We start from the raw sequence: 19,610 nt of genomic DNA on the forward strand, positions 1-19,610 counted from the left end.
TCATTTCCATGGAAGTTGGATAGATAGAGATGGCTTTTTAGATCAGGAAAATAAATAAAGAAATAAAAACAAGGAAATTAAAATATAACCCAAACTTGCCATTGTTTGCTGAGATCCAAGAAAGTTCAGAACAAGGCTGACAGAGACAGCTTCATAGGCTTTAAGCAGAATGAGCTGTCCAAAATTTTAACCCATGAACCAGGACTCCAGACAGATGAAGATTTCATCTATTTTCGGAGATGCTGTAAGAGGTCTTTATTTTACCCAGGGATGCTGTACAAACAGGTGAAAGAAGGAAAGCTAATAAACCGATAACATAACAACAGAGTTCCAGAAATGCTGGGTGGAAGGGATCTCTAGACATCCCTAATCCAACATCCCACTTGAAGCTGAACCAACACCAGACCAGATCAGCTACAGCTTTTTCTAGTCAAGCCTTGAATACCTCCACAAACAGAGATGCCAGAAAAATTTCTGGGTCACAGTTCAGCACTACCCTCCTAGTGAGAAAGGTTTTCCTCGGGCTCAGAGTTAACCACCCAAGCTTCAACATGTGGTCACTGCCCTTTGTTTTTCCATCTTCTACCACTGAGAGAAGCTTGGCTGTTTATTTGTAACTCCCCTTCAAGTAGTGGTAAGCTGCTATTTGATTGCCCCTTAGCCTCTTCTTCGTCATATTAAAGAAACCCAGCTTCTTCATTCTCTCCTTATAAGCATGCAGTTGTGGATGTCCCATCCTTGGAAGTATCCAAGGCCAGGTTGGATGGGGCTTTAGTCAACCTGGTCTTATGGGAGGTGTCACTGCCCATGGCAGGGGGTTGGAACGGGGTGGTCTTTGAAGTCCCTTCTAACCCAAACCATTCTGAGATTCTGTGCATTCCAGACCTTTAACCACCTTCCCCTCAACCATCTCCACTTTCTTGACAGCTTGCTGAGATGGGGCCCAAAAGCTGGATGTGACATTCCAGGGTACTCACCCACAAGGCAAGCTGAGGGGAGCAAACAACTCTGTTCAGGAACTTTGCACTCTTTGTCAAACACCACATGATTTACTTTGGCTCAACCATCAAGTTTCTCAAGGACCTTGTAGGACAAAACTCCATCACAGAGTGTGTCAATACGTACTGTCTCCCAGTTTAGAGGCTTATTTTGTCACAGCATCTGTTCTGCGGTTAACAGTGCTGAACAATGTTGGGAACAATATTTCCCACAGCTTCCAATTCTGATTCTATAACCACCCTCCATACTGAAGAGACGTACAATATGTATTGATAAAATTTTTCTAAGGAAATTCTGTGCTGTACAGAGTTAAAACAGCACAGTATCGATATTACATTAAATATTTGAAAATCTCCCACCTCAGTAGGAGACACTTCACAGTGAAATCTCTTTGAATGGGAAGAGAGACTGAGGAGTAAATGTTCAGTTTTCCCATTCATTTTACATTCAGATTTATATTAAATAAAATAGTTTGGTATAAGATAGTATGCTATAAAACAACACTTCTCATTAAAAGCTGAATTTAGTTAGAAGTGTGACATTTTGCTTCCATGCTTTTAGAAGAGGAATAACTTTTTCTCTGGTGCCTGTAAGTTTCACTCCACTGTTGAAATCAGAAATTTTGATGTATTTGATGTAAGATTTTTTCTCCTAAGGTAAGGGTGGGAAGTGGAGAAGAGGAAGAATTTAATTCATATTCTCTGTTCTTTTGCTGGCCAGAAGGGTTATGACTGAGAGAAAAATAAAACAAGAAATATGTAAAAGCAGCTCTCATTACAAAGTATAAACAGAACATTCTGCAGGAACACCTATTTTAAAATGAACTCTCTCCCAAGTTCATTGTCATCATTGCAGTTAGTTAGATACCCATATTTATGCTTTTACAGGACATTTGTACTAGCCTGTTTCCTTAACAAAAACAAACACAAAGTTTAACCAGAATAGTATGTTTAAACTTCACATATTCATGCCAAGACACTGCATTTTCACAATTATTTTTCTTCTCTCTGCTTCTGAGCACCTTGGGATATGTCCTTATAAAAAAAGTTATTGAATCAATATACAGAAAATTAATATCTTGCAATATGCATTCAAAACAGTTTAAATGTGAAGTTTTGAGCCAACTGGTCAATTTTGGGAAAAAAAAAAATCCATTCACCTCACTGAAGCTGAAATCCTTCCCTAGGTAATGCTCCCTAACACTAAAGGTCAATGGATTCAATGAGTAAATAGTGTTACCACTTCAAATTACTCGTGTTTTAGATGAAAACAGGCTAGTGATCAAATCCAGATTGGTGCAACTCCAGTGACTTCATATGGTTTCAAACACTGGTAAGAATAGTCACAGTAATGATGAGCACCAGCTGATCCATGCAAAATAAGGTCTAAGTAAGAGTTGTCTAAACCTGGCCATTCTCATAAAAATCAGCATTTTCATACTGCCCCAGTTTCCTATGCACTGAAATCAAGCTTTCAAAGCAGCAGATACAGTTTTTCCACCCAAACTTTATTCATCAATATCTCTTCTTAATTGGCTGCATTATTCAGCCTATACTGAAAAGCTAAAGCAAGTCCAAAAATTGCTACAGTTTTATTTGAATAAAGAATGTTTTTAAGAAAGTGTATCATAATTTAGACAGAGACATGACTGGTATGCTTTCAACCTTAAAATATGCACAATACAGCTACAAGTTAAGGCTTTGTACTTATTTTCAGAGTACACTTAGCTAAGAAAAATCTGCAAAATGGCAATTTGGAGAAGAAAAGGGGAAGGAAGAACTCCAACACCAAAATATTTGTAACAGGAAACAGCTTTTTTTCTACCCAGAGCTTGACCCTGCTTTTCAAAGAAAAAAGCAAGAGTTATGAAAAAAGGTGGTTCTTGGTGAATTTCTGAATGGATATGAAATGATTAGAAAAGTGGGAAACATGAAAGAGTAAATCGGCTTGGCTCCACTCACACCAAGACCACTATTGAGTAAACAGGAGGACTCCATCTGCTTGTCAAAGGACAGTAAATACTGACATGAAGAAACATGCATATTTTAATCTCACTTGGTGTAAAGTCTTGTTTGCTTCAGTATAGACAAGTGTGTGTGGGGGAGGTGTTTATTTATTTATTTATTTATTTTTTAACAACAGTAAAATGCAGTTCTTAATACCTCCAACAATCAAAGTAAAGATGAGTGGAGAGGGTATGTAAAATGTAGAAAGCTGGAGCCAGGAGGAAGCAGTAGTCTGTCAAGCCATTTATATGTCTAAACTCTTGTTTTTTTTCCCAACACTTTCCCCCACCCATATCCATCTAGAGGGGGAAAAACATTAAACAAACTATGGCTGGAATCCCCACTGGAAGGCTGGTGTCTTCTATAGAGCTCAGCTGCAATGGTATTCATGTTCCTTAAGCCTCTATTTGAACAATGTCACTATGGAAACAGGGCTGTGATGCCCTGCACCTTTATCAGGACTTCTCTATTTAAATTCTTTTCTTGAGTTTTTAACAAAGCCATTCACTGAACCTCAACTAATCCAAGATTCTGTTAGGGGTCTTGGGTTTTGTGGTTTAGTTCGGTTTGGTTTTTGTTTTCCACTACCCCATTGCTTGCAAAAGGTTCTCTCCTCCACTAATGCTGCCTGACAAGTTTTGTTTGTTTCATCTCTTCAGTTCCTAGCTCAAATTATTATGGCTGTATTTATTGCCAGACTCTATAATTTTTACCCCCCAACCCCGCCCAATGACACAGTTTTCAATGAAAATTCCACTCATTCAACAGCAACTTTTTCATTTTGCTTGTAGCTGCTAGGAATCTGCCTGCATCTACATCAGATGTGCCTGAAAGTTCTCTCTGGAGAATTCTTAGGTTAGAGGTATAAAGGGTTACATCTCTGTAATACCAAGTTTATCATTTCCAGATGCACATGGAATCCCAAATCCTGTGTTTACAAATTCCAAATATTAGAATACTTTTGGGGAACAGAGAACAGAAAGGGAGCTGTGAAGCTTCAGGGCCAATTTACATAAGTGAAAAAGGGCAAATATGGGTTTACCCTCACTGCACCCAGATCTATCAAAGAATCACAGAATTTCTAGTTTGGAAGAGACCTCAAGATCATCGAGTCCAACCTCTGACCTAACACTAACAGTCCCCACTAAACCATATCCCTAAGCTCTACATCTAAACGTCTTTTAAAGACTTCTAGTGATGGTGACTCCACCACTTCCCTGGGCAGCCCATTCCAATGTCTAACAACCCTTTCGGTAAAGAAGTTCTTCCTAATATCCAACCTAAAACTCCCCTGGCACAACTGGATTTGACTCCATTTACCACGACTCTTTGGGCCCGGCTATCCAGCCAGTTTCTAACCCAACAAAGCGTGCGCCAGTCAAAGCCAAGAGCAGCCAGTTTCTTGAGGAGAATGCTGTGGGAAACAGTGTCAAAAGCCTTGCTGAAGTCAAGGTAGACCACATCCACAGCCCTTCCCTCATTCACCAAACACGTCACTTTGTCATAGAAGGAGATCAGGCAAGCAATATTCACCAGGTTTCAGTTACTGTTTCACACAGAAATCAGAGGGGCTCTTTGGAATCTCACAGCAAGCCATTTCATTTCTTTCACACTATCACTACTGCAAATGGAAATTTCCTTTACTCTTCTCATAATATAGCATGTAGTAACTTCTGTGAGGTGTAAAACACGACAGACAGTGATAACTTCTAAAGTATATTCTTCCTGATCCTTAGTTTATTTTAGCTTGCTGAGGAACAAGTTTGAGGTATGACCAAGAGGAGGACCTGCATACCTAAACAACCCTTATACGTGCTTCAAGTTCTTCAATCCAAAAAAGAAATCAAATTCACACCATTTTCCACACATTTAACCATGGGACAGCAGCCTCTTTTCTCATTTCCACACTGATCAGGAATTTGCATTTCTAGTTCAGCCCATATCCAGGAGAACCATGGCAGAGCAGGTAAGCTCCTTGATCCCAAATACAGCATTAATCCCTGCAGAGTAATTACACAAGCAGCATGGTTCATAGAGAACACATTTTTCAGAGAGCTCCTCAGATAATGATATGCTAAATTCCATTGATGTTCAAGAGAACATAGGTAGTTCTGAAAAGTGCTGCTACACAAAGAAAGAAAGGTAGAGGCCAAAAAATATACATACGTTTAAGCTTTATCTCTCGTGCACTAATGGCTCTTATTATTTATTTTTAGGAACTACCAGATCTGGCACAAAATAAAATGTTTTGTTTTCTCTCTCTCTCCCCCCCCCCCATTCTCAAATTAATCATTCCTCATAAATCTTCTCTGTCAGCTACTGCTCCACATCATGGTATCTTGCCCTTGCACAGACTAAATACACTGCTGATTTCAAGGGACCTGAGATATAAAATGAATCCGTAGCATGCTAATTTATTTTCTTGCCACCAAAGCACTTCCAAGAACCCTATGCATAAGGCCATAAGTGCCTTCAACCTCCTCTTGCTCAGATGGCAAAGGACCACAGCAAGAGTTCAACTGTGCCTTTGGAGAGGAACAGTCCTACACCCACATCTGCAGTTTTGCAATCTAACCAGTTACCTTCCATGTATAAGTTGCCTACTGGTTCATTCTGTGTCTCACTCATATTAGTTTCTTACACAGTTGGGTGTTAGCCCCACTTTTTTCATACATAGCATACTTTTAATAGCTACAAGACCAAAAAACAAAACAAAACAAAAACAACTCTGAGCAATAAGAGATTACCAGAGATGTCTCTGAGATAGCCAAAGACAAAAAAAAATCGTAGGTAAAAATTAAACAGGGAACATATTTAGTTTTAAAATCAGAGTAATGTTCACAAGTATGGTAAAGAAGTAACTTCCAACTAAAGAAAAAAAAAAAACAAAACAACTTAATTGCGCTTAAATATCAGAGTGTGAAAGAGGTATGACACAGCTATTTAAAATGTAGGATAGGCCCTCCTGGACCACTGGGTCTCATTCCTTGCGAGGATAGTACCAGAGCTGGATACTTCTGTGTACCTTGTTATCCTTTCATTATGTCGTGCTCTTCCCTCTGAAATTACTGAAAATTGTGCTTACATATCTGAGGGCAGATCTGGGCAATTTGCCTCTAGCCTCATACCACTGAATACACTTCCCTTCCTTCCTCCCTGCCCACAACTTTAACAATTAAACTAGGAACATAAATATCTATTTCAGATTTCCTTGGTTTAGGTGGATTAAGCCAAGATGCTCCCCTCCCCTCCCTAAACATCTATAGCAATGAATCCCTTTTGGAGTAAGTTCTCCTGCTATGGAAGGCACTAGTCAATGACATTGATATGTATTTGCTCTGGTTTATATTACAAAATGGAATTAATATGGAGAGAAAGACATTGGTTGCTTCTGTACTCTTCAGGCTGCTGGGGGTCCCCAGAAAACAACTGAAGTGGTGAAATTAAGTTGGAAGACTGATTTTCCTCAAGAGCTTTCTCACAGAAAGCTTTAGTGATTCTTCCACTAGAGATTGCTCACCAGACAGTTGCCATTAATTACTGCATGGGAGCATTTGGCCAGATGCACCCAAGACACAAATAACACATTAGGGATTTAGTTGGTTTAGAACCATAGCAGAATGAGTTGGCTTTCTCCTGTTGTGTCTGTTATGCATTATTTCAAATTCTTATGGCATTTTTACTGGCCTGGTTGCAGATGGAAGCAGGTAGGACTCAGTAGTGAAGCTAATGAGGGCACAAACCGAATTTAAGTGAAGTAGGTAACTGGAGCATTTCCAAAACCATCAGCCTCTCCCTGCTACATTACATACTACCAACCTAGAGGCCACAGCAAGTTTAAACCCACTGTTAAACCTGTACATAAGTGGAAGGCTCTGCTTCATGGGCTAGAAGAAAATTAATATGATGATTAAGAGAAAAAACAGAGTTAAAGCCTTGTTGGCACAAGTAGTAGTAGAACCAGCTGCCAGTTGTCTTGGAATGAGGAGGCACATTGCAATAAGAACCACATTTTCTGTCAGAAATCTCGGCCTCAGAGAACATTACTAGCAAGTTCTCTCTAACTTCATGGATTTATAGCATGGTCTGGCTCAGAACCACTGCAATTTCAGAGCTTCCTTGCAACAAAAACTGTTATTAAAGTTTGAAACTCTAGCCAAAGCTTTTTGTCCTGTAACAGTTTATCATCTCTCTCTCTTCCAGTGGTAAAAGAGCAACAGTGCAATGGTCTCTCTAGGTTATATGTTAAAATATGTGCAATAACATTTCAGAACTACAGAATCCACCTTCCAAAAATCCACTTTCTGTGCAAGTTGCAGGGAGTGCACTGGGTCCTGAGGTCAGCAAAATATATCATCTCATTCGATCTTCATCTCTTCTCTCATCAAAAGAGATCAACCGATGAGAGAGAAATAAAAATATTGTGCCCAAACATGATCACAGGTAGGAACATATTTATGTGTTTGTGGAGTGGAACAGTAATGCAATGATGGTGAAAGGAAAATAATCTAAGGAATTTTCCATCTCATTCCATACAAGTTATGATGCATTAAACATATGTGCACTACTGTTTGCACAGAATACAACTCATCCAGATATACTTGAACTAGTTTTAAAATGAGTTAGTGATGGTGAAACAACATAGCCCACAAATAGAGACTTCCCACTGAGTCCTGCTCCTCTCCCTTCGCAGAGGGGTAGCATTTTTCTAGGATTAAAAGAACTCAGACCTGAAGGAGTAACTGAGTTGTAACATTCTCAGTCTCCCAATCTCATTCTGCCCAATCAGTCTTCACTTTATATATTGATAAATGGAATAAATCCCCTTGTAAGGAAAAGGAGATTAGAAGCTAATCTTTGCTCTAACAATAAAAATAAGAAGCTGCTTCACAAACCGTTTCAGCTCTGTGGGTTAAATGGAACCAGCTGTACATGCAGCCATCATGCAAACAAAACAACATTGTCACTAAAAAGAAGCAATTTCTTGGCAGCACAAAAAAGTGGATAGGACACTGCAGTGGTGTCACAAACTTTTAGGGTGCAAGGCCAGAAGATACAGTTCAGTCATTTATTTTGACCCACTGGATACTGTAAGCAATTCAATTTAACCCTCTCACATCTATACTGAAACTGATATTTTCTACCTGCATGATGCACAAAATATAGAAAGATAATTCCTGAACAGTGGTGCCCAAACAATTTCTAACAGCTGTGGCCTGCTGCATTGACCAAACTCAAGTCTCTGAATTAAGTCCTATGAAATCCAGTATTTGCCCAGGAAATATGTCTGGGATTATCCCATAGATTCCACACACACAAGATACACGTAGCTTCAAAAAACAACTCCCTGCTGACTGAAGGAAGAGCAGGTATTACAGGGTTTTAAGCCTCTGGTAGCAATATAGATATCACATCCTTTTACTGTATTACTCTATAGACTCCAATAAATCTACAGAATTCAGTTTACCACAAGGCTACTGTTTCTCAGAGAAATGGACCCAATGACTGGTATTTATTTGCTGAGACAAGCTCTATAAAAAAAGAAAAAAATCCATACTATTCCCCTTCATGACCACAAAGATGATAACTTGCTGCCAATCTGCCTGCCAGGAAACCAGCTGGAAGCAATATCACTACCACAATCTATAGGCATCAATCCAATGCATTAATCAGGTCAGAGTTCAATAACTGCCAGCATCTTGAAGAACTGGAAAGGATAAAGCTGTGGTAATAAGGCACAGTCAAGATCAATCCCCAGGGTCTGGTTAGTTGTTCTTCCCCTCCTTTGTTTTCTTCCTATTTTTCCTTTAGAAAACATCCAGCATTAGTGTTTTTCTTCCAGTGTTTGGGTTAAAATTCACCAATTCAGACAACTTCGAAGTGCAAGCAAGGCCTCCCAGTTTATTTGACGCACATACAAGTAATGGAAAACATCTACTGCCTTGCTGAAGGAAAAAGTCCTCTCACACATAAGCCAGAAAAAGGCACAGACTTCTGCTTTAACAGTGGAGTTACCCAGATAATCCCTTAAAAGGGCATTGAAATAGTCTGGAGAGAATTGAATGGGCCATGACAATAATCCAGAGATTAGAAAAAATATGTACTTATATAAATGTTTACTATAAGCAACAAAAACAACAACAAAAAAGTACAAATTTCATTTTAAAATGCTTACAAGGTTTTTTACCACAGAAGACAGAAGTGCTTTCTGAGGCAAAAGACCAGTTGTCTCAGGTTTGAAAGTTATCTTGGAGAAAGTCATATCAAAATCCAGGTGCTGGAAACAGAAGCTTCAGAAATCTAAATTTCAGAGTGAATTTCTTCTAAAGCATGAGGAAAGGTTACAAATCAGAGAGAGAGAAAAAAAAAAAAAAAAGCTGTTTTTGTGGATGATATGTTTAAACAACAGAAGTTAACAAGCATGTTACAAGACTAATGAAAAGACACTGGCTTCTGAAAAGCAAGGAGTAAGAGCAGAAAGACTTCAAATCCATCTAGATTAACGAAACACAGAAATCACAAAGATGCAATTTTTATCAGTTCAGTAGAGTTCTCCAATTTACAAAAATAAATAAATAAATAAATAAATAAAATGAAAATCACCTCACTGGAAGTAAGCTGTTCATTATCTTGCACAAAGCTCTTTGGGGACAGTGACAAAGTCTTCCTCAGTGTTTGCACAAAAGCTGGCATAACACAACTCAAAGTTAATCGTTGTACTACGTAACTGCGTAATGCAAAAGGGAGCAGTCAGCCCTTGTTCTGAAATGAAGTTAACCAGAACTGTTCATAATAACTGCATCATGTCCCGACAGTGAACCTAAATTCTGGCTTTGTTTTCACAAGCTGAGATTCAATATTTGTCAAACAGTTCACCAAACCTTTTTATTTTTCTCATAAGCTCATTTTTTAGTTTCCAGAAGTCTTTCCGCCTCCTGTAAAACTGGAAACTTTGCAGAGCAGTTTTTCAATAAAGCACATTCAAGATCTCTCATCTAAGGGTGGAGAAGAGTGAATAACTTTGTTATATGGAAGGGGCAAGAAACAGGGAATAAATGTAATAATTTTAAAGGGTGATTTAAAAATCTTATTTATTTTTCAGGGTATAAACCGGGAATGGTAGCTCATAATAGCTTCATGCTTAGTTTGTAAGCATCTAAAATCTTCTTGGTCTGCAAATGGGGTGGAATAAGTATGGATAATTAGAAATCAGAGTTTACCTCTGAAAATTATTTTTACATCAAATCTCTTAATGTGGGTGAAATTATTTTTTTTTATTAAGTACATATTTTTGAGCTAATTAATCCAGCTGAGCCAACAGAGTTGCAATTTATTTTTTTTTCCCAATATTGCAATCCCAGGGAAAAATCTTAGAGACTCACAGAGAGCTAGGAACAAAAATCAACCCAAAAATATATTCCACACTACAACAAGAATTCTCCAATGAGTCACAAAAAATTGGCATATGAAGCATATATTTTAAAGGTAAGAAATTAAAATATTGATGAAAGTCAAACACCCCAAGTGTGTACACTTGCATTTAAAAATGATACCTCTGCTCCTCCCACCCCCTCAGTATATCAAGGTAAACCTAGACTAAGCCTATTATAGGTAATGCAAGCATACCACTCACAGATTTTGTCCACTGAACTACTAAATCAATTTTAGCTAGAGTAAAACAATTTTGCATTCAGATATGCACTCAGAAGAATAACATTGCTTACCTTTTTTCAGGCTTTAGAGAAGTCCTTTCAAGCTCCTTCCCTTCTGATCCTTCTCTGTAAAGTGTTTTGAAATCTAGTGATGAAAGCAATAAGAACTATGTATTTGACCATAGCATTTGAAAAACATTCTAGTAGAAATCCTACAAATAATTCACGTTAAAGAAGGTATTTTAGTTAGAAAAATATAAATGATTATGCTGTTGAAATTATCAATACCTAAATATCAGACTAGTGAAGTGTGGCTAGCTTAGCCACATAAATACACAAGTGAAATAAAAAATGATATCTAGATAACAAGGAAAATCCTTCTGAAGCCTAGCACTGAGAATAAATCCATAGCCTAATAGGTCCACAGAGGGCAATGATCACAAAAGTTCCTGATAGCCACTGAAATTTCATTTGATGAGAAATCATTCATGAGAACAGATTCATCAGACACAACTGCAAGTACTCTGCATCATGAAGTCCAGTTCCTCTTTATGATAGGCAACTGTTTCACTTAACATCATTTCCCTTGCACATATTACAATGAAATGATGAGATACAGGTTTTCACCACAGATGTTATTCCAGTCAGCTTTGATGAAGAAATTGCTCTGGACAATTTCACTTTTTTTTTTTCTTCTTCTTCTTCTTTTTTTTTTTTCTTCAGTAACTTTTAAAGTATACAACTCTTCTTCATTTTTTAGTTGCTGGTGTGATGGGGAACTCCTGCAACTCATCAGCAAAGTCATCTATACACATCACTGCCCCAGGCTGACACAGAGACAGCATGTACGTTTCCAACAGCTCTCTGCTCCAGACAGACATGTAGTAGGCTTGAATCCAAGGCCTTCAACAGGAAAGCACAAACATATATCTGGATCTGAAGAAAGACTGGTCCAGTACTCATAGGTTAAGTAAAGACTCAAAAAAAAGCTCTGCAGATTTAGGTGAGACTATTTATAGAATGTAAGGTGATTGCAAAAGCAGGGGACAGGACATGGTCCAGAAAAATGCATACAGCACAGAGAACACAGCACTAGACTATTCACCTATCTAGGTGTCATTGGTTAATATTAGCTTTGACTAGTTAAGCAATATTAATTAACAATAATTTGTTTGCATATCTCCTATCAATGCTGGAATGTGCCTGTAAGAAGAGCAGCACGTGCTTTGTGGAAGAAGAACAATCTTCTGGTAACTGCACAGAAATTAATATAAACACACTTCAGCTCTTGTAAACGCGCCTACTGAGACCTCTCAAATAACCTCAGAAAATCCTCCTTCAGTTTTTTTCTGTGTCTGAAAAGTTGAAAGAGCAAGGCTCTTTCTGTATGTCTTAAGAGCAGGGGGGTTAAATTTTATGAAAGCCTGGGCTAGCATGTGTACAAATACAAAGATTTGCACATCACTGCATATACCATGTATATGCAAAATGGAATATATGTAGTTCCATTAGTTCCCCAAATAACTTTGTGCCTCTCGATTTTAATTGTTTGTTTCCACATTATTACAGTACTAATAGCTGCCATATATCGTCAACACATAAGGATTACAGAAATGATTATTCTTTGCCCATTTAGAGAAGGAAGGAATGATACAGTATTGGTCATCATTCTAGATTCATATACAGTTCTCCAGTGCAAAAGACACTTTTAGGTGTATGGAACAGCCCAAACAAGAGAAAGCTATAAAGGCTACCTGCTAGACAACACACGCACAAAAAAAGTGATGCAGAACAGTTATTTTCCAAATCCCACAATGCTGGAATGAGGCTTTCCTTACTGAATATTTCAGTATACCCATCTATCTAAATAGAGAATATTTGTTAACACAACAGGTTACAAGCTTCTGGTACTTGCTTTCATGGGAGGCAGTAAAGGCAAAGGATGTCTGTAGGTTCAAAAATGGATTAAACAAACTTCTGAACAACAGGTCCATAAATATACAGTTAAAGGACTAAATGGGTATGTATCCTAACATTGTTAACACAAGAATGGTGGGAAGTGGAAAGGCAGGGAGAGAAGTGGATCTCAAATAGTAGCTGTTCAAGCATCTAAGAATACTATACCTCTTTAAGTAGCTGTTTAAGAATACCATCTTTGAAGACCGTAATTTATTTTTATCTTATAATGACATTTAATCAGCAAAGCTGTATTTCCTGTCTTGTAAGTGAAATATAAGGACAGACAGAAAAAATACCTCACAAGAAGTGCTATTACAGTGAGTTTGTCTTCAAGACAATAGAGCTTTTGTTTTGAGGTTCAATTTATTTCCTCATTATTTTTAACTCCTACAGTTGTAAAAGAAAATATTTTTTTTTGATTCTTTGGGGAAAAAATATCTGCATGCTACACAGATCAAATATTAGACAAAGATCTCTCTTGTGCCTGGTCTTGACATAATCTATCTCAAAATTTTGTGGTTGTAATAAAACCAGCTAGAAAGGAATGAGCACTGGAAAGTTTTATAGAGAATTCCATTCATCACAGAACACATAATGGGCATGAAGAGACAAGAAACACCATTGGCATTTTTATCCTTTTTAATTTTGTGAGAAGTAAGCTATGTTACTACAGTTTCTTACACTGGTATCAATAACCATGCATCTCTAATATAATGTATGGTACATCCCATACATTCAGGATCCTTCACAGTGCCCATACACTGATGAGTGACCACACCAAGCTCAAAGCAGGTTACCTTAGTTGTCAAGTAAACTATAGAACTAGAGAAAGACAAATCCAAGAGATGTTTTGAGAAACAACAAAACAGTGTCCCTAAAGGGTACACTCTAATGCCAAGTAAATGTACTTACACACTCATGTTTACTTTTTGCCACTTCAAACAAAACAAAAGGGATAAAGTGGTAACAAGATTGCAGTTAAAGGATATTACATTAAATCTAAGGTCAAGATCACATGTGGAGAAAGGTTCAAATTATTTTACCTGGAAAACTGAACATCCCTGGCTTTCTGTCCTGGCTGTCAAGATGCCATGCAAGTCATTAGTCTGTGCAAACTCACTTTCTGGATGTCAGCGTGACCCAGTCAGGAGCTGAGCCTCCACTTCTCTTTGGGCTAACCAGGACAGCTGATTTGGTCTCCATCCTTCAAAGTCCCCAGCTATAGCTTGGAAATGCCTTGGAGAATGAGAGTAACTTCTGAGTTTTATAGCAGATAAGAGCTAAATAGATTGAATGCAACCTAAATGGTTTACAAGTCATCTGAGATGAACTAGATATTAGCACAAGCTAAGGTAAAATGAAGGAGTAACATCTCAGCTGACTAAACTGAGAAGCATTTGAAGCTTCTGAGGTATTTATCAGTGAGGAGCCCAGTACAAACGCCATGTTCAGGTTGACTTGAACTCATATTTTGAGCAAAACTCCCCACCAGCTGAAATAAAATTTTGGTCCAACAAATCGGGGCCGAGGCAAAATGGAGTGACTGCTTCTGAGCCTGCCCAGGCACAGGCCAGCCATGTCCGCAGCGCAAGACAAGGCCCTGCCACCTCACACAACCCTCAGCTTGAGGGGATCGCCTCACTGGATACTCACTGCCATCCCTCAGTCCCCTCTTTATTCACCTCTCTCACACACAAAACTGTAATGGGCAGGTTTGTGTGCCAGGGTGGAGGCTGTGAGCTGCTCCAAACTGTTTCCAGATGGTTCTGGCGGGCTCTGGCACTGGGGCGGCCCAGTGAGGAAAAGCCACCAGAGCCCAGCCGTGGCGCCAAAATGTCCGTCAGCGTGAGTGTGGTTGAGCAACGGTCATCCAGAGAGGATGTGCAGTCTCCAGCTTTGGAGATGCTCAACACTGTATTGATTGGCAAAAAATAGTAAACAAAATTCAAAATTCCCTGACTCAAGCCTTCCCCCCTCACCCCCCAGCAACACAGAGTTGTCTTGCTACAAACTCTCCAGCAAAAGTACAGCGTGCTCTTCAGGCACCTCCCTGACCAGGAAATAGCACAGCACACACCCTGTGCCCCCCCCAGGAATGCTGGCTTTTGGACTTCAAAAACCAGCAGCCATCTTCCATTCAAATGTGTTCACTCCACTCATGAGCATGGACATTTTCACAGCAACATGAAAAAATTTCTGTACTGAGGAGGAACAGGGAAAAGAGTAGGAAGAAGAAAGGGAAATGATGAAGAAACAAAGCATCTTTCACCACTCCCTTGTCTGTGAGAAAGATGCATCCAGGCATGCACAGACACATAAGCCAGGATCTCTTCCTAAAAAAACCTGCTTGATGCGTGTTCATATATTTGCTTGCCTCTTACTGATAGGAGTTCAGTCAGCAGCAACTACCTCCCAAGCTGGTTTCAAGTTACAGCCCAGGGAAGCAGTGCCATAAAATTCCTCTTAGCCACCCAAACCATTACTCTTCTATTTTCTGCCATTTGGGGTCATCACACCCCCTCTGGAAAGCTTAGAGGTATGATACCACCGCAGGCATCTTCAGAGAGAGCCTGACAATGGTGTATTATGAGGCTTGTTGTAACATCCTTTCAATATCCTTAAGGTCCAGTGATTTAGAGAAGAGAGCCTTTTGTGTCTCCTGTCAGTTCCAGGAAGCTCCTGTCACTGGCATGGAGACTGCATAAGGAAAAGAGCTGCTAAATAGACCAGTTAAAAGAATATAGGCCCAGTTTAACCCCCATGTTACTGAAAACCATGAATGCTGCAGCTCAGTTGAGGTCAGAGGAATGGCACTGCTCTGAAGCTGGGGGTGAGATGCCCATAAACCAGCTGTTACATTTCAAAGCCAGGGCTCCCTGTGCGATGGTCTCACAGGCTCTGCAGGAGATACATCCCCTGAGGCCACCACAGCCAGAAAGGGGGCGTTTAAAGGAGGACCACGTGTACATAAATGGATCCCACTGATATAACCCACAACAAAGACCAAACTTACACTGCATAAAATAGAAATAAAGGGTTTCTCACCTCCAGAGCTGGGCTGGACTTGAACTAGTGATGTGGAGGCCTAGCAACACGTTCAGACAGGAAGCATTTGCATAATATATTTCTCTTTTTCCACCAAAGGAGAGGAAAACTTATGGCCATAAAAAAAAAGATTGAGAGTAAATAACCCGAGTAAAGAAGGCTTTATTTATTTATTTATTCCAATTTTCTCTTTCATGTATATTTTAAACACAGTCTGCTGATAGCTTTTGTTCTGTAACTCTCCTTTTGACACAAATGAGTATAAGACCATACCAACAGTAGTTCCCTGACTTGGACTTTGCAAGTGTTTCTTACTGAACACATCCTCACATTTGTTCTCAGAATCACAGAATCTCCTGAGTTGGAAGGGACCCACAAAGACCATTGAGTTCAACTTCTTTCAGATGCAGGCTATTAATCCTTGTTCAGGCAACATGGTCAGTTTTTTTTTTTTTAATTTTAATTTTTTAAATATTACATTGATTCCAAATACATGGCATAAAATAAAAGAACACCCAATACTTCAGTATTAACAAACTGCTTACATCATTATAAGGAGTTTATGGAATTGTATACTTAATTCATTAAGAGTTGTTCAACTTCCTAAGAGTTAATGGTGCAGAAAACACCTGAATAACTACAGACTTTTTAGAGTGAGATATTGAATTCGTCATCCTGTTACTTGTACTGCACATTTACTCAGTAAATGATATTGTGACTGTTACTTGGTAGATATCAAAAGCCTCATGTCCATGTCACAGTTTGTTTATTTATCAGTTAATGCTTTGCACCATGAGTATTCATCAGTTCATAGCACTAAAGAGAAAAGCACCACCATGAAATAAAATGCAACAACGTCCTGATCAGAGCTAGAGAGCTGGTAGCTGCAGCTCTTGTTACCAAAGCTGTCTTCAGAATATAACTCTACTAAGCCTTAGAAGCAGACAGGAAATTTGCAATACTGCCAGGCAGATAAGAACAGCTAATTCCCCAAATGGGGATCCTTTAATTATTTGGGACATTTCAGAAAGTGCCTAGGCCAGACCAAGTACCAACCTGTGCCTCTCTCTAGCCACTCAAATCCTGACCCTCTTTGTGAGAACATTGGCAACTCACTTGGTCCTTGGTCTCCCCATCACTGACTTGTCCCTTATTATTTTGCTGAGGTTAACAGTAAGGATAGTAATTTTCGTTACTTGACTGTCTTTCCCACCAAAAGCTGGATTGCACTGTTCTAGAGAGTACATAAAGCCTCTTGGGATGAAACTACAGGTCTGGTGGTCAGATTGTCCTCGACTACACAGTCCCTGTATTATTTTGGACACACCTTTCTGTCTGTTCAGATATCATCCTGCTGCTCTGCAAATGTCCCAAAACGCAATAAAGCTGTAGAATACCAGAAAAAGCAGTAAAAGGATAATCCAGAGTGGTGATCTTAACCTGTTGCGTAGCAATTAAAAATACATTGCACTGGGTGTGCAAAAACAGCACTCACCATCACACGCTTCCCTCAGCCTGAAGGCTGCAGCTTCAGACCACCTGTGGGCTCTCAACAACTTGTGACATTTCACGAGAAAAGAAGATAAAAGATGCATAGTACTGGCAACTACAGCATCTCTTCTTTCTCCCACAGGTTATATCTTCAACATTCAAACTGAATATATGGTCTGTTTTAATCCTTTCTGGATGAAGCAAATTATTGAAAACGTCCCTCAGGATTCTGAATCCTGCAGCATATCAGTTGCATCACATAGGCCCTAGAAATGCCTTTGGTGCTAAGAATGCTGTGCATACAAACAGCACTTCAGTCTAAAGAATAAATGTGCCATAAGCTGGAAGTGTTTTTGGCAAGTGAGTAAATTTAATCCAATTACAGCAGAGGTGATGAGGTCAAGCTGACTCTTACTGAAGAATCACCATCAAGACTGTCCTCAAAACACAAGACACAGCAGCTTGCTGGACTGCTTGAGAGAGCTGACACACTGTAGTGAAGTTCAGCAATGCTCAGACTCGTTATAACAAAGATAAGTGCCAAGAAAGTGCTTTGTGCCAGCAAGCAGAAGAGGAAAGGGATTCAGCAAGAACACACTTTGTAAAGCACACTGTAATCCTAAGCACTTAATTGCCTTTGGCAAGAGCTGCATCCCGTTGCTCTCTCAGAAGTCGTTTTATCTGCAACTTGATGCTCACAGCTACAGCAGTGAATGGAGTGGGGGAGGAGGAGAAACTGGGGAAACAGTGAGAGAACTATAGCTATGAGTCCTTGCTAAGCTACCAAAGCAAAAACATATAAAATACCATTGTGTGCAACACCTGATCTACACATCCAATCAATCTGGAGAGCTCCCTTAGAAGCAAACAAAGAGTGACTTGCATCCAGGCTCCTAAATCACCTACAGAAGAAGGGAAATATGTTGTGGAGTTACACACCTGTATTTATATTTAGTATTTATGTAGGAGTGGCCTCGTTTCCAGACATTCTAAAAGAGCCTATTTAGGTAGTTGCAAACTTGAAGTTATCATCAAAGTTTCTGTTTCTTTTCTCTGCCTCTGCTTATAATGCAGCATTCACAAATATTTTACAATATGTTAATGCCAACTCATTGTTCCCACATAGATGGAAGACTCAAAGGTAAATAATGCACCAAGCCTCTTTAATTAAATAAGGAGTTTGGGGGAGGAGTTTCTGCAGACCCTTTTAAATTTTAAAGCCTGCCAACAGGATGAACAAAAGGTAGATTAGGCTCACATGATAAATCCCAGTAAACCTGAAAAGCCTTTGTTAATAAGTCACTAAAGGAAATTTTTTTTCTTAGAATTTCTGCTCACCAGAAGCGAGAGTTAAGATTATTCTAGTGTGTTTAGTCTCCAGCAGCATTAAATGGGTATATGCCTCATGGAGCTCTAATCTCCTCATTTGTATAGAGCTCAATTCTCCTTTCATTCTTACTAAAGAAGAACCAGTTATTTCTAGCTTTTATATCGGGAGCAGCTGCTGCAACTCAGGAGGAAAAAACATTTATGAAATCAGTCAAGTCTCCCAGGAAAATTAAAGTGACTTTCTAATCAGCTTTCTGTTTCCAGCTCTTTAATAGCAGCAGCAACAGAGATACAACTGCATTTTCATTTCATTTTGGTATTTCTTTCATGTAGCAGGTTGCAAATGATCCTTTCAAGTTTCCATTCATAAGTTAGTGTTCGGTAGCTTGTTCACAGAGCCAAATGGCATGTTAGCCTGGCAATTAGTACACTCTCCTGTTTGTAGAGAAGCTTAATGAAGACATTATTAGAGACAGACCTTGCTGTAGCACTTTCAACAGACCCCTTACAATTGCTCAGGAAAGATATAGATTTTAGCAAAATGTATATTGTAATGACAGACAAATTAGATAACATTAAATTTGGCAGAGGGCTAGCCATAAAAAAAAAAAAAAAGTCTGGAGTCTGTCCTACCTGGATCCATCTGGTTTCATTAATAAATCCTGTTCAGCACCACAAAGCACTATAATCATCTCTCTTCTCTGTCATGCAATGCTAAAGTCCAAATAGCACATGTAATCCTAATGTACATCACGGACTGATTTCCATCAGTGAAGGGGATTAAGGCAGCTGTGCAAGGCTTGCTAAGATCCTGTCTGGGACTCTGGATGCCACTGTGGTCATTTGGGTTCAGAAAAATATTGTAGGCAAATAAATAAATAAACAAACAAACAATATCTGCTGCAACAGGTGTACCTACACCTTGCAAGAACAATCAGAGAAAGGACATCCTACTTTCCACAGAGAGGCTAGAAATGAATAATTTAGTGACAAACACAGAAGAGGATATTAACCAGCCATGGAAAATAAATAAATAAAAATAAAAAAGAACACCACCATTATCTTTGTTACAAACCTCCTAACTTATGCCTGTAGAATACAGTTTGTGAAAACTATGGAGTACAGCTCT

The 19,610-nt window shown here is 39.0% G+C and overlaps 1 protein-coding gene across 2 annotated transcripts in view; it reads right to left on the reverse strand.

Moving 5' to 3' along the window:
* The window catches only part of MYLK (myosin light chain kinase), a 204,388-nt gene that overhangs the window by 182,231 nt on the left and 2,547 nt on the right, over window positions 1–19,610 (reverse strand). The window contains exon 2 of one of the 2 annotated variants that reach the window (XM_068687510.1): window positions 10,730–10,802. The exons of the other annotated variant lie outside the window; for it this stretch is intronic. The gene's annotated coding sequence lies outside the window, so the exon portion shown is untranslated. The remainder of the gene's footprint in view (window positions 1–10,729; window positions 10,803–19,610) is intronic. 2 annotated transcript variants of the gene reach the window in all.

Source organism: Anas acuta, chromosome 6 (genome assembly GCF_963932015.1).
Source record: "Anas acuta chromosome 6, bAnaAcu1.1, whole genome shotgun sequence".
Taxonomy (NCBI): domain Eukaryota; kingdom Metazoa; phylum Chordata; class Aves; order Anseriformes; family Anatidae; genus Anas; species Anas acuta.